Source organism: Rousettus aegyptiacus, unplaced genomic scaffold (assembly GCF_014176215.1).
Source record: "Rousettus aegyptiacus isolate mRouAeg1 unplaced genomic scaffold, mRouAeg1.p scaffold_m13_p_18, whole genome shotgun sequence".
Taxonomy (NCBI): domain Eukaryota; kingdom Metazoa; phylum Chordata; class Mammalia; order Chiroptera; family Pteropodidae; genus Rousettus; species Rousettus aegyptiacus.
Window position 1 is genome coordinate 20,259,128 of NW_023416293.1, and position 13,016 is coordinate 20,272,143.

Genomic DNA, 13,016 nt, shown 5'->3' on the forward strand with positions numbered 1-13,016 from the left:
GTGAACTGAGGCCGGCTGTTGCTATTGCCAGGCTTGGGGCTGCTCAGCTAGACGTACAGGGCATGCTGAGGCCAGATGCTGCTTGTTTGAGTTTTGTAAACCTCTTGAGAGATTTTGGGAAATCCACAGCAAGAGCCAAGACAGGCCATTTGGATAGAGAAGCCATTGGAAGTGGCTTGGGTGGTCCCGCACATTGCGTGGAGTGGGGTGCCAGAGAATGACCTGGGCTGGGTGACCTGTGTTATCAGGTTGATGGAGACTCAGATATGGAAACCGCCTGTGTCTGCAGGCTGTTTGGGGGAGGGCATAATAAAGGAAGAGTGCCTTTGCCAGCACTTCCCTCTCAGTGGAAGCCCTGGCAGAGGGCACTTTAGACCCACTGCCAGCACTTCAGCCCTCTCTCCAAAGCCAGACACTAAGTGTCTCCATGTGTGTCCCTGGCACCTTTTGAATTGCTACCCCGGCGCTGGAACTCAGAGTCAGCGATGAGTCTGCCCACGGGCCCTTTAAGAGGAACACCTGGAGCTCCAGCCACCTAATGTCTCACTCATCCATAGTCTCTGCTGGTTTTCCCAGCCAGAGGTTATGGAGACTTCTCTTCCCAGCACTGGAACCCTGTGCTGGAGAGCCTGATGTGGGGCTGGGACTCCTCACTCCTCCAGGGGCACCTCTGCAGCTGAGATATCCGTCCCGATTCCAACCACCACACGTGGCTGTGGCACCAGCCCATTTCATTTCTCTGTACCCCCTACCAGTCTCAAGGTGGCCTCTTCTATATGTCCCTAGTTGTAGGACTTCTGTTTAGCTAGACTTTAGGTGACTCTCAATGATGGTCGTTCTGTATTTTAGATGTAATTTTGATGTGGTCATGAGAAGAGGCCAGCACAGTGTTACCTTACTCTGCCATCTTGACAGAAATGCTCATTGGGTCTTATGTTTTATTTTCTGTATCTCCTAAGTTAAGTATGTATCATCTCACATTCCAAATACCAAATGTTTAAATTTGTTCAGTTATTGCTGAGAAAAAAATTTGTTTAATTTATTTAATTTATTAACATTCTTGCATTTGAGAAATCATACAAAAGTTTAAGTTGAAATTAGGAATTTTGGGAAATGAAAATGTTTTATGGTCATTAAGTATTCCAATGCTTAACAGTAAAGGAAATGTGTCTTAATTTAAGTCAAATGTATCACTAAAGTAACATCCTAACCAGATTTTTCTAAGCCTTGCAGCAGTGAGCTCCCTTTCATAGATCTAATATTGACCCTATTTTAGGGAAGCTTTGATGTATTTGCCAAGACATTTGTTGACTTTCAAAAGGCAACTTCAATCCAAAGCATTTTGCATATGCATGAAATACTGTTAGTAAAAACTAGTGAAGGGTTTCGAAAGTATCCCGATAAAAATCCTGTGTCTTTGGAGCAGGATATAAAGCACAGAAAATACAGCGATTTGACTCAACATGAACCTGAAAGAACTGGGGTTGGCAGTGAGGGTACAAAAAGAGGACAGCCCGTGGAATGCCTTCTGTTATTCAGATTCGTATTAAAAACAGTTGGATCCAGCGGTCCTCTCACATTGCTGGAGCAACATCCACAATTCATCATCTTTCCTTTTCGATCACAGCAACAGACCTAGAGTTCATCCGTGAGCCAAAGGCTGAGATCCTACTTTGTAGTTGTCAATATGCGGACTAGTTTGGAGCTCTCCAGTGGCCGACAGGTGGTCATTGCTAAGCTCAGTGTTGCCCTGCCCCCACTTCCCATGTGACATAAAGATAAACTGTTTTCCTGGCCTTTAGGCCTTTAGAGTTATGGCTGCATGAAAGCCAGAGAGCCAACGGTGGCTTTGTGAACAGTGAGTCTCTGAGTAATACAAGGAGACAGTGGGCCTTCTTCATCCTCCTGGAGGGCAGCTTCCTTCCAGAATTAGTCACTGAAAGTTTGTGCTGCACATAATTCTCTGAAATTGTCCAGTGTTGACATAGTAATAATGGTAGTAAAATAAGTAGTTCCTCACTAAATGTTTGAAGTAATTTCAGATGTTGAAATAATGCACCATGTGAATTCTGCTAAATCGTCAGGATTTCTTCACTGCATTAATTTTACAGAAAGATAGTGAGATTTTATTGCACAGCCAGACACATATGTTCACTATATTTTTGTCCATGGCTGGGCTATATATTGTTTTGGCCATAGTACTGTTCCTACAATGTGATGCTAAAAATTCTCTATCACAAGATGGGAATGTGTTCTCTTTCCTTGAACATAGACTGTTGTCATGGCCTCAGTCTTAGAATAAGAAATGTTGACTTCCAGACCATGTCATTAAAGGCTTTTCAGTGTCCATCTTGCTCTCTTGGGTTGTTGCAATGACAGAGACAGCATGTCTGGAGGACCCAAAAGCAACCCTGCGGGGCAAGAGGATGTGTGGAGAGGGGCCAATGCCTGAGGCCATCAGCCAGAACCCTCCGGCAGCCAGGCAGGCCCATCCCACTTCAAGCCCAGAGCTATAAGCAAACCTGATTTTAAAATCTTCCCACTGTGCCTCGGATTTGTATCCTGCAGCATCGAGACATAATTGTGTTCATTACTCTCTTCTGATAAATTAAGGAACGTGTAGTATAAATGTGCCTAACACAGAACAAGTATCCGAAGAGTATCTGTGGAGGGATTGACTGTGTATCAAAACATGCTATTTTCCTTTTCAAGTCATTTCTGATGGCTTCTGTGTGGCTGTAGGCGCTCTCATAATTCGCCTTCCACAGATGTACTAGAAGATGACTTCTAGCATATTTGAGTTGTACACCAGACTTACATTTGGAATGTTTCATTGTCTCTACAAATAGTATATCAAAGTGAGATCAGCTAATTCTAAGAAATTGTGTACAATCTCGCGATCTAGTTGTTGTTGTGTTTTACTGTCTGCATTATGAACCTTTCAGTTGGAGGCCTTTCCTGAGATCTGGCAGGTTAATGACATTTTGTAATACAGAATCAGAGACAGACGCACGCAGGTGTCTGCACTTGTCCAAGTCCCATTTCCTGAAAGCTGCTCTCCACCTCTGCAGACTGCTGACTGCCATCCTTCAGGATTCTGCCGAGTCACCCCCTTAGCACAGCCAGACTGTCCACCTGAAGACACCTCTTCCGCATCGCTGCATTGCATCTCCCTGCTTATTTTCATCCTAGCTGCTGTCACAGAGTAATTACCTGTTGCCGTATTCGTTTATTGTGTATTGTCTGTCTTCCTCGCCAGCCTGTCAGCTCCACAGTAGCAGGAACATGTGCATTTTGTTCACTGATGTATCCCTAGTTGCTAACAAAGGGCTTGGCACAAATAGATAATCGTTAAATGATGAATTAATGAAATGAACTCTTGGCTTTTATTTGAGCCCATTGTTTCATCAGTTGGTTATCTTACAATATTCTGCAATAAGCCAGGCACTTTTACTGTGTATCGACCTGTTTCCTTTTCCCTAAGGAAGATGCAGCATAGCAAGAGTTCTCGAATCTTCGAATCCTGAAGCTTGAAGCAGACTTATGATCTCTGTAGTCTTGTTCTGTCATTTAATGGCTGAGGTGAGAGATCTTAAAGATCAGGAAAATGCCCAGGGTAATGCAGCATTAGTAAGATATAGGCAAACAGGGCCTCTGGCTCACAAGCCACTACTCCAGAGGCCAGTTCTGCAATAGCCAATGGATTTCTCAGCAGTGATGTTTTGCAAATGAAAACATTTAAAAATCACAGATAAGCTGATAAATGCAAATAATCAGAGTGACAGATGTGGTTTAAGATACAAGTAAAATCGGAATCCATTGTCCCCTGTATATGAAAATGTTTTATGTTGTTTTTACATTCCCATTTGATGTCTTTATGTTATTGTCATATTTAAAATCTGAAATTCTGATATCACTCTATTTTCTTGGTCAAAAGAGAACCAGGAATATAAAAGCTATCATGGAGGCGTCCAGTAACAGGCAGCAGGACTCTCTTGTGGTTAAACAGTTTCAGAAGGGCTGAATGTAGCTAAAGTGACAGAAGATAAAATGAAATTACTAGTAAAAGTGTGACGGTGTCAAATAAAACATTTTTGTTTAGGTTTTTGTGAATTAGCACAGAAGTCCCAATCAGAAAAGGAGTGGTCAGATCAGGAAAATGAATAAATGCAATAATAAGTTAATAAATGAAATATTTATGCTGTGAAACCACAGAGAGTATGTCAAATCAATTAAGTTCATTAGAAAGTAGGATCGATAACATAGAGCCGATGACTCAGAGGGCCTCAGTTCTGGTTTTCCTATAAATTTAAACCACATTTCTTGGCTTTTAAGTATTATACCCACCAAAAACATTCAGCCTGCATCCCGCTATTTTAACAGTTATGAAAACTCTATAGCCCCACCTAAATTATAATGCTAGATTCCTACTGATTTGAAGAATACATAGGCACCGATTTCTCATATTATTATTTGCCTTCTTTCCCCAAAAAGAGGCCTTCTGTGATTTTCAAAATAAGTGTAGATTTTACTGACAGCATATATTTTTACCTTCTGAAGAAGACAGTTTCTTCATTGTTCTCTCCAGCAATCTGTGTTTAAGTAACTTTCCAGTTTATAATACTTGAGCTGTCATCCCATCCAGACTGCTCTATATCTCTAGAGTGGTGTCTTTTCAAAACATGAACAGAATATTCAATTGTTTGTTGCCAAGTTCATCCTCAGGCTTGGCTAACTACATACCCAGATAAATTTGATAAATGTAACTAAGAAAATTGTTATCATAGTTTTTTTTTTTTTCTGTTAAATATAATCAGTGAATTCCACAGACAAAATTTATAACCTGAGTATGAAAATCAGGTTTCCTTTCCATTTTTAAAATTTAATCAGGATGAACCATGTTTTACCTCAACAATAAAACTAAATAAAATTAAATTATTAAACATAAAAAGTTTGAAAAAAAATGATAAAATCTAAGTGGATTTTTTCCAAGCTGCAGCTTCTTCACGGTTGTCCCTGGGAGTCTGGCTTAGGTCAGAAGACCTGATCAAGAAAGACCACGTCCAGTCACCACTCTTTGATTTTTCTCAAATCTATCATTTTTTAGAAAATTATTTCATTTTTTAGAAAAGTATTTAATTATCTCCTTTTATAATACTTGTATAAATTAAGATTTTTTTTTTTCATATACGGGTTCTTTTTAAGTGAAAAACACAGCAAGTTCGAGTATACCAATCTGTTAACATATACATCCTTTACGAAGTAATCGCTAGAATGTTATTGTGTTTTGCTTCATTTTTCTTATACAAATTTCCACGTATTAAGATAGATAGTGCACTCAGCTACATGAGACCATGTTGCTCTATCCTGATTTGATGGTCAGTTATGGCATTGTTAACCATTTTCATTTTCTCTCCCTGTCTTTTTTTTTTTTTTGACTTTTAATTACATACAGCATGAATACTTATATACAGATTAGGCTACTTATTTGAGATTTAATCCAAAAGTTCAAGTGCAGTTGAATAATACAAATTGTAACATGTTTCCAGAATGTTCTTTAGAAATAGTGAATAATTAACTGGCCATTTTTTGTGGTGTACCGCTTCGCCTTCCCCCCACCCACTGTCTCATGATAGCTTAATTTTTTTTCTGTTTTAGTGCTTTAAAATAGATTAAATCTGTGACTCTGTAATCGCTCTCGGGGTGATGGATTTTTCCACAGGATAACTTTTTATTTTATGATTATTTGGAACAATGGCAAGCAGGCAGGAGGCGAGCTACTGTCCCCGGCATGTCATTTACCCCAGTGCCTCTCCATTTGGTTGTACCTTACAGTCGAGTCATGGGGCTGTTAGAAACCCCGATGCCCAGGGTACCCACCTTCAATGAAATCAGAGTCTCTGGGAGTGGAACTCAGGCCTCAGTACATTTTAAAGCTCCTCAAATGATTCTCCTAGGAGCCAGGTTTGGAAGCACTAGGCTAATCCGGCTGTGGACTTTCAGCTGAGTTTTATGGGAGTTGGAAGGAGAGAGGCTGTCTTAGCTCCATCACATCGAGCGACAGAATTAAATTGTGCTCGCCACCTGATTTGGATCTACTCTGCTGCAGCAAACCCTGTCCTGACCCTGAGTCCCCTGTTAATGCTGACACCCTTGCCTGCCCAGTTTCTCTACATTAGAAGAAGTCATCAGGTCTCCTTATCCTGTAGTCATTCTGATTATCACCTCATCTCCTACATGATGCTTTTCTGAGCCTTTTCCTTGCAGAGCTAAATCTTGTTCCTTGAGCCTCTGAACTCTGGCCGAAGTTATCAATGGATAACCGATATTTTTACATGAATTAAGGGTCACATCAATTCTCCTTTATCCAGTGTTTTTACCAGCTCCTCGGGCCTGCCTCGCCCACTGTCTTTGGCCTCTGTGGTGCATAAGGGTGCCACGGGGGCACCGGTACTTGCTCGAGGCTGCTGGCTGGTGGTCTCTCGCATCTGTAGTCAGACATCCTCTGGCCTCAGCAAACACCAAGCTCCATTTGCGTCTCTGGTTCCCGAAGTGGACAACTGCGTGTCTGTCCACGCGCTGAGCCGCGGTGTGAGAGGTTTGCTCTCCCACTCACAAACGTACAGCCTCGGTCCAGACGTCAGATGGCCCCACGTGAAGCTTCAACTGAGACCCAAGTTGAGTAATTGCTCTTTCCTGGGTTCTCGCAGACGGGTAAATAGCTCATCAGAGTGCTCATCTCTTACTAGCTAATGACTTTTGACAACTTAATTAACCTCCGTTGGCCTCAGTTTTCTCATCTACCCAAATAAAGATAATTAAAGATTCTACCAGAGAGGCTTATGAAGATAAAGGAGAGAACGAATATAAGTTACTTAACTGTGCGTTATATAGTAAGCACTTACAAAATGTTAACTAGCTCCGGGCCGGAACTGGCCGTCTCCCACCAAATGACCAGCAGAGAGGGAGGGCGGAGAGGCTCCCGCCATGCGGTCTCCGGGCCTCTTAGCGAACACGGGGTTGTTCCTCGGGCCACACACATGCGAGCCTACGAGGACGGTGATGGTGTACACATCAAGGGAGTGGGCGCTGTTCCAAAAGGAACCCCCCACCCACCGCTGTTCCCGAGAGACCCTGGAGCAGCGCGCAGTGTCACCCAGCGAACGGTGCGCACCGTCGCGAACAAACAGGGCCGGGTTCTCGTGGAGAGAATTAATGCGGGCACTGAGCATGCGAAGCCCTCCGAGAGCCGAGACAGGTTCCTGACGCGAGTGCAGAAAAACGGTCAGAAAAAGAAGGAAGCCAGAGAGAAAAGCGCCGGGCTCAGCCGAAGCGCCCGCCCGCGCGCGAGGCCCTCGCGGCGCCGCCACTACGCAGGCGCCTGGCCGTGGGGCGCTGGCCGCGGGGAGCCTGGCCGCAGGGGCCCTGGCCGCGGGGCCCTGGGGGGGACGCGGGGGGGGGGGCGCCTGGCCGCGGGGGCCATTGCCTTTAACTGAGTAGAAGTGTGGTATCCCCTCAAAAAAATATTTAAAGAAAACGTTAATTGTGTCCTGAAAAAATAATAAAAAATAAAAGTAAATACATAAATAAAAACATCAACTATTTTTGTCATTACTATCTCATCGTAGTACGATTTCTTTAAAAATTTATCTTCTTATACTACAGTTACTTGCCACAAGGATGGGCATGCTGACTTGTATTTTGTATTTCCCTGTTTTGCAGAATGCTCAGCAGAGAATGGGAGCTTGTGAGATCTTGCAAGGTTCTTAACTCCTCCATCTCTAAAATGAAAACCCTCACAGGGTTGATATGAGGATCAAGAGAAGATGTAAAACTGATTAGCATAGAAAGCCTTTAATATATGTCAGCAACTGTCGTTATTTAACAAACTCAAACAAGTAGATGGAGTAAACTCAGGAGGGAATAAAAGTCTTTCGTTGCTAGTTTCTTTTTCTTATGCCAAGATGATAGCAACTCATAGCTGTATCAGCTGTCACTGAGCTTGGCCTCCTCATGTGGTGGCATATGACGAGCCTTGGAGTTTGTCTTATTAGCACTCAGCGGGACTGAGTCCTGCTATCTTCCAGGGGGGGGGGAGTAACGTACTGATCAGGAAGAGACCTGTAAGTCTTGTTGAAGGTCTCTTCTGACAGCAAGACTTTAGGCTGACCATCTGGTTGAAGGCCCAGGGCATAAATGCAGAGTAAATAAAGTGACGGTCCATAAATTATAGTAAAGTAGCTACAGTAAATTAGAGTAACCCAAGTCATGCCAGAACATGACTTGAACAGTGTACCTGGCAACCTGTGTTACAAACATGACCCACAGATCCTGGATCAGCAGAGGTTGGAAATGTAAATAAAAGGGCAGTCATTCATGCAGTTTGCAATGGAGACAACCATCATAAAATCTTTTTTTTTTCCTTCTGGAATCACACACACACACACACACACACACACACACACACACACACACACAAACCAATAAGGACATTTCTCTTCTTATTCAGGTTTAAAAAGCAGGCTGCACTTACTGAATTCGTTTCCTCACTTCTCATTTACTTCTCGACCCACTGATGTCTTTCTGAGTACTTGAAAAACTGTTTGGCGATGGTTGCCCCTCAGGAATAATAAAAAGAAAGATTTAAAAGTTATTACTGAAGAAATATTCACAAGTTCTGCTCTCTTTCCAGAGATGATCTATCATAGAATATAGCATATCTGCAGTTTAGTGAGAATCAGCTGGTTCAATGTGGTAGTCTGAAAAAGTGAATATATAAAGTGCGAGTTTCAAATGTCTTTCATTTTGGAATTTAGCTTGTATGTTATGAGGTGTCTTGTTTGTTACTTAATTTACTTGATTAATTATGTATTTTCCTATTTCTTTTATTTAGCATTCACCTTGATATCAACCAAATGGCCATCACTCTGCAGGCCACCCCATGCATATTCAGTGTTAGCTTCAGGTGCCAGTCTCAACCCTTTTCTTCCCAACCTATCATGCGTCTTGTTGCTTTCAATGATGAATGCCTCCAAAAGTAGGTCAAATTAGTTAATTGCACTATTGAATCAGCTACTAATTTCTCACTCCTCAAATTCAACCTAGTGTCCCAGTAAATGAACTGAAACTAATATAACTTATTTTTATATTGCTTGATTCACCAAAATTTATATCGACATTTAAAAAGGGAACAGCTCTAAGAAGTATGCCTATGAAATTAAATTAATAATTCAAAACCTTAATAAGATAAGTGGGCTTCCAGAGTGTGACCCATATAAAGAAGAATTAAATAGAAAATGTCAGTGTGAGGGCCCAGGTGTAGGACTTAGCATACAGAGACTTCAGTGGAGCTGTGGTAAATATGTTCAAATAACTAAAGGACTCCATGCTTAAAGAATTAAAGGAAAGTGTGTGAAAGATCTCTCATGTATTAGCAAGGAGATATACATGATATGAAATATGAAAATGAAAATTTCCTAGAGAGACTCAAAAACAGAGTTGAGATTACACAAGAAAATGAGTGAGCCCAAACATTTATAAATAGGTGTAATCTCTGAAAAACAAGACTATGATACAACACCAAACATCTCAACACATGGGCGTTGCAGAAGAACAAAGCAGAAAAGGCAGAAAAGATAGTTTAAGAAAAAAGGTCAAAGTTTTTCATATTTTCTGAGACATATCAATCTATATAACCGAGAACCCAATGAACTCCAAGTCAGATAAACATAAAGGGAATCATGTCTAGACACTTCATGGTCAAACTGTTGAAAGACAAAAACAGAAATAATAAAAAGACAGATTAAAGATATTTATTGGAGACAATGAGGGATATTGACAATGCTAAAAGTGTCAATTCATCAGGAAGATGAATGAAAACACATAGACACAGCTAACAACAGAGCCCTAAAATGTAAGGGGCAAAAACTGACAAAATTGAAATGAGAAATAGAGAATTCAACAACAGTAGTTGGAGACTTCTACTGTACTCTTAATAATTGATAGACTGGGACAGAAAATCAGCAAGGATATAGATTTGAACACTACAACCAATTTGAAATAAAAGGAATCTATAGACTATTCTACCCTAAGATAATAATACATATTATTCTCAAGTGAGGATGGAATGTTCTTCAGAATGGATTATAAGGCAGGTCCATAAAACAAATAAAAGAGTTCAAGTCACAAAAATTGTGTTCTCTGACCATAATAATATTACATATTATGATCAATTAAATCAACGACAAAAATAAATTTGTCAAATCACCAAATATTAAAAATGGAACAGACTACTTCTAAATAACCCATTGGTCAAAGACAAAAATTGCAAGGGAAATTTAAAATATTTTGAACTGAATGGAAGAAAATACAACACATCCAGATCTGTGGGAGGCAGCTTACCCGGTCCTCCCGCCGGCTTTGGCTTTCCAGTTCCCAGAATATACAGTGTGTGAGGAGCGTGTGACCTGAGTACCCACGGTTCCATCTCATCTATGTAGAAATTCCAGTTGGAAGACAAAGCATTCCTGTCCCCACACCGTAGGACTGTCACTCGTCCTGTGTTTCTTAATTCTGTTCTTGGTATCAATTTTTAATTGACCTGGAAGCCTACTTTCTCTAATGTGTAATTGAAAGGGCCCTTCTTTTAACCACATCTAGAATGATACCTTCCTTGCTTAAATGTGCAGAGTGGAGAGAGGCTCAGCCCGGGAGGAGCTATGTGAAGAGATGCTCGCAAGTCCTGAACGCATTTTGCCATAAGTAAAACTTGCTGCTGTTTTAAGCTGTGAGGACGCCCTCTTTCCACCCCGAGAGCACAGTACCTTAGTGCTGTGAGGTGGCTGCCGTCTTCCTTAGTCACGAGTGTGCTGGGATGTCAGCACCAAGGGATGCTTGCTACGTGTATCTTCTGCTCTGCCGTGAAGTTAAAGGAAGCGTCGCCACTTCCAAAGACCAAGGGGATCTGTTAAATCTGTAAATATTCCGACTGTAAGACACTAGTAAACCATCATTTTAAAACGTGTAACATACCCCTGCAACTATGATTTCTGAGTCGTAAATCACTTCCTTTCAAGACAGAAGTAGGAGAGTGTCCACGGACATTCCTGAAGAATGTCCATGTACGTGCCCCGCCTCGTGGTGTGGAAGGCCGCCTGCCTTCTTCCTGCACTTCCAGGGGGACCCAGGCCTTTTCAGGTTGTGCAGTCACTGGCTTGTCATGAACTCGCGTTGCTACGCTTTCCAGCAGACAGCTCAGCCGCTGTGGGGGAGCCGTTCCCACTGGATCTAGGTGCGTGTCGGCCTCTGCGGTGTATTCCGGTAGGAGGCCTCGGCATCCCAGCAGTGGCTTCTGTTAGGGCTTAAGATTGAGCTTTTGCATTTGTTTGTTTCCTTTTCTTCCCTTTTTTAGGTTTCGAAGATGACTTTTCATTTGCTTTCCTTGGGCTCCATCTCTGGTTTCCCTGGCATATTTCGCATTGCTAAAGTATTCATCAATTTCTAATTTTGTGACAGTTTGATTAAGAAATGCCCCTTTAACCTGCTGTATCTGGTATCCATGTTTTACTTTCTTTTTATCATCAGTAAATGTACTGGTGCCTTGGCACTGATCATGGTCCCTCCTAACATCAGGGCTCAGAAATTAATTGCATTTGTTCCCTCTGTACTTATCCTATTGCTTTTATTTAAGAACATTGAGTCTAATAGTCTCCAATATGGAATTAAGCTCTTGAGGGTAACTTAGCTCCCAGTTTCCTCCTCCCAAACCCACACGGCTCAGGGTCTGTGATGTGACAGTGAGCTCTGCATCTGCAGAGTGCCGCTCCGGGATTCAGCTAGAGCGGGGTCTGATTCCTGCCTCTGCCCACTCACTAGCTATTTGGCTTTGAAATTCAGTCTATAAAAACCGCAGCTTCTGTAAAATATGGATTATGATAACAGTTTTGGAAGACTGAGAAAAGAAAAATATGCATGTAAAGTGGAGATCAGAGTGTTAACACCTGGGTTGACACAGGAGCAGCTCTGATCTTGATGCCGTTCCCGCTAAAAAGGACTGGGAGAAAAAGGATGGGGGAGGGCAGAGAAAGAGCAGGAGAGGAGCAAAAGAAGAGAGAGAAGAGGAGGAGCATGTAATGGCCGACAATATGAGCTTTCGGGGGATTACAGGTATCCATCCCCTCCTTTAATTTACACAGTTCTGTCCTCCAACGAAATTATAAAGCACAATGAGAATCTGAAAGTGTGTTTTTTTTCCCAGGAAGATGCCAATAGAAACTGCTCCCCACTTTTTCTGTGGTTTGCCCTGACCTTGATCCTCTCTCCGCATTAGCCACCCTGCACGCGTGACCCTGTGCTCTGTCCTGACAACTCTGAGCCAGGAGACCCCCTATCCACAGCCTGCCCTATGAATGTGCAACACAATTAGACAATGTCGCAGTTAGCTTTAAATTACATAGTTAGAAGCTGCCATCTCTGTTTGTAAATTACCTATGAAAAAATCCACTGATTTTTGTCTAGTTAATTTAACTGTCCTTACAATTAATAGAAAAGAGTCATTGGAACGCAGGAGAGCAAATGTAGACTAAACATAAAAATTAATTTTCACTACAGCTGGTCTTTAAAGTTTAATAACCAAGAAATGTAAACATGAAGTGACAGTTACCTCATTACAAATGTAAACACACATATAACCTACCCACTAGCGCTTTAAATTGGCCTCGGAAGCGGACGCCGCAGGCGTGGGCCGCGCCTGCGCCTTCTCGCCGCAGCGGCCGTTCTTTCTGACTTATCATTTCCTACCGATCGCTGCGCCTGTCCGACACAGTTACAAGAGTGAATTCAGGGGCTTAACAAAGAAAACCAAAAACTCTCTTCAGACACTCTTTCAAGTTATGGAGAGCCTAGCTAAAATGCGGTTCTCTCCATCTGCCCAGAGCGCACGCACCAGCGCGCTGGAGCCCTGGGTGCCGGGCGGCGCGCTCGGCGGAGCCCGGCGGGGGGACGCGCCGCGGCTTTCC

At 42.3% G+C, this 13,016-nt stretch overlaps 1 protein-coding gene across 4 annotated transcripts in view; it reads left to right on the forward strand.

Annotated features, from left to right (window-relative positions):
• The window catches only part of CHRM3 (cholinergic receptor muscarinic 3), a 443,200-nt gene that overhangs the window by 108,631 nt on the left and 321,553 nt on the right, over positions 1–13,016 (forward strand). Inside the window, exon 1 of one of the 4 annotated variants that reach the window (XM_036235627.1) lies at positions 11,262–11,290. The exons of the other annotated variants lie outside the window; for them this stretch is intronic. The gene's annotated coding sequence lies outside the window, so the exon portion shown is untranslated. Of the gene's footprint in view, positions 1–11,261; positions 11,291–13,016 lie in introns of those variants that run through there. 4 annotated transcript variants of the gene reach the window in all.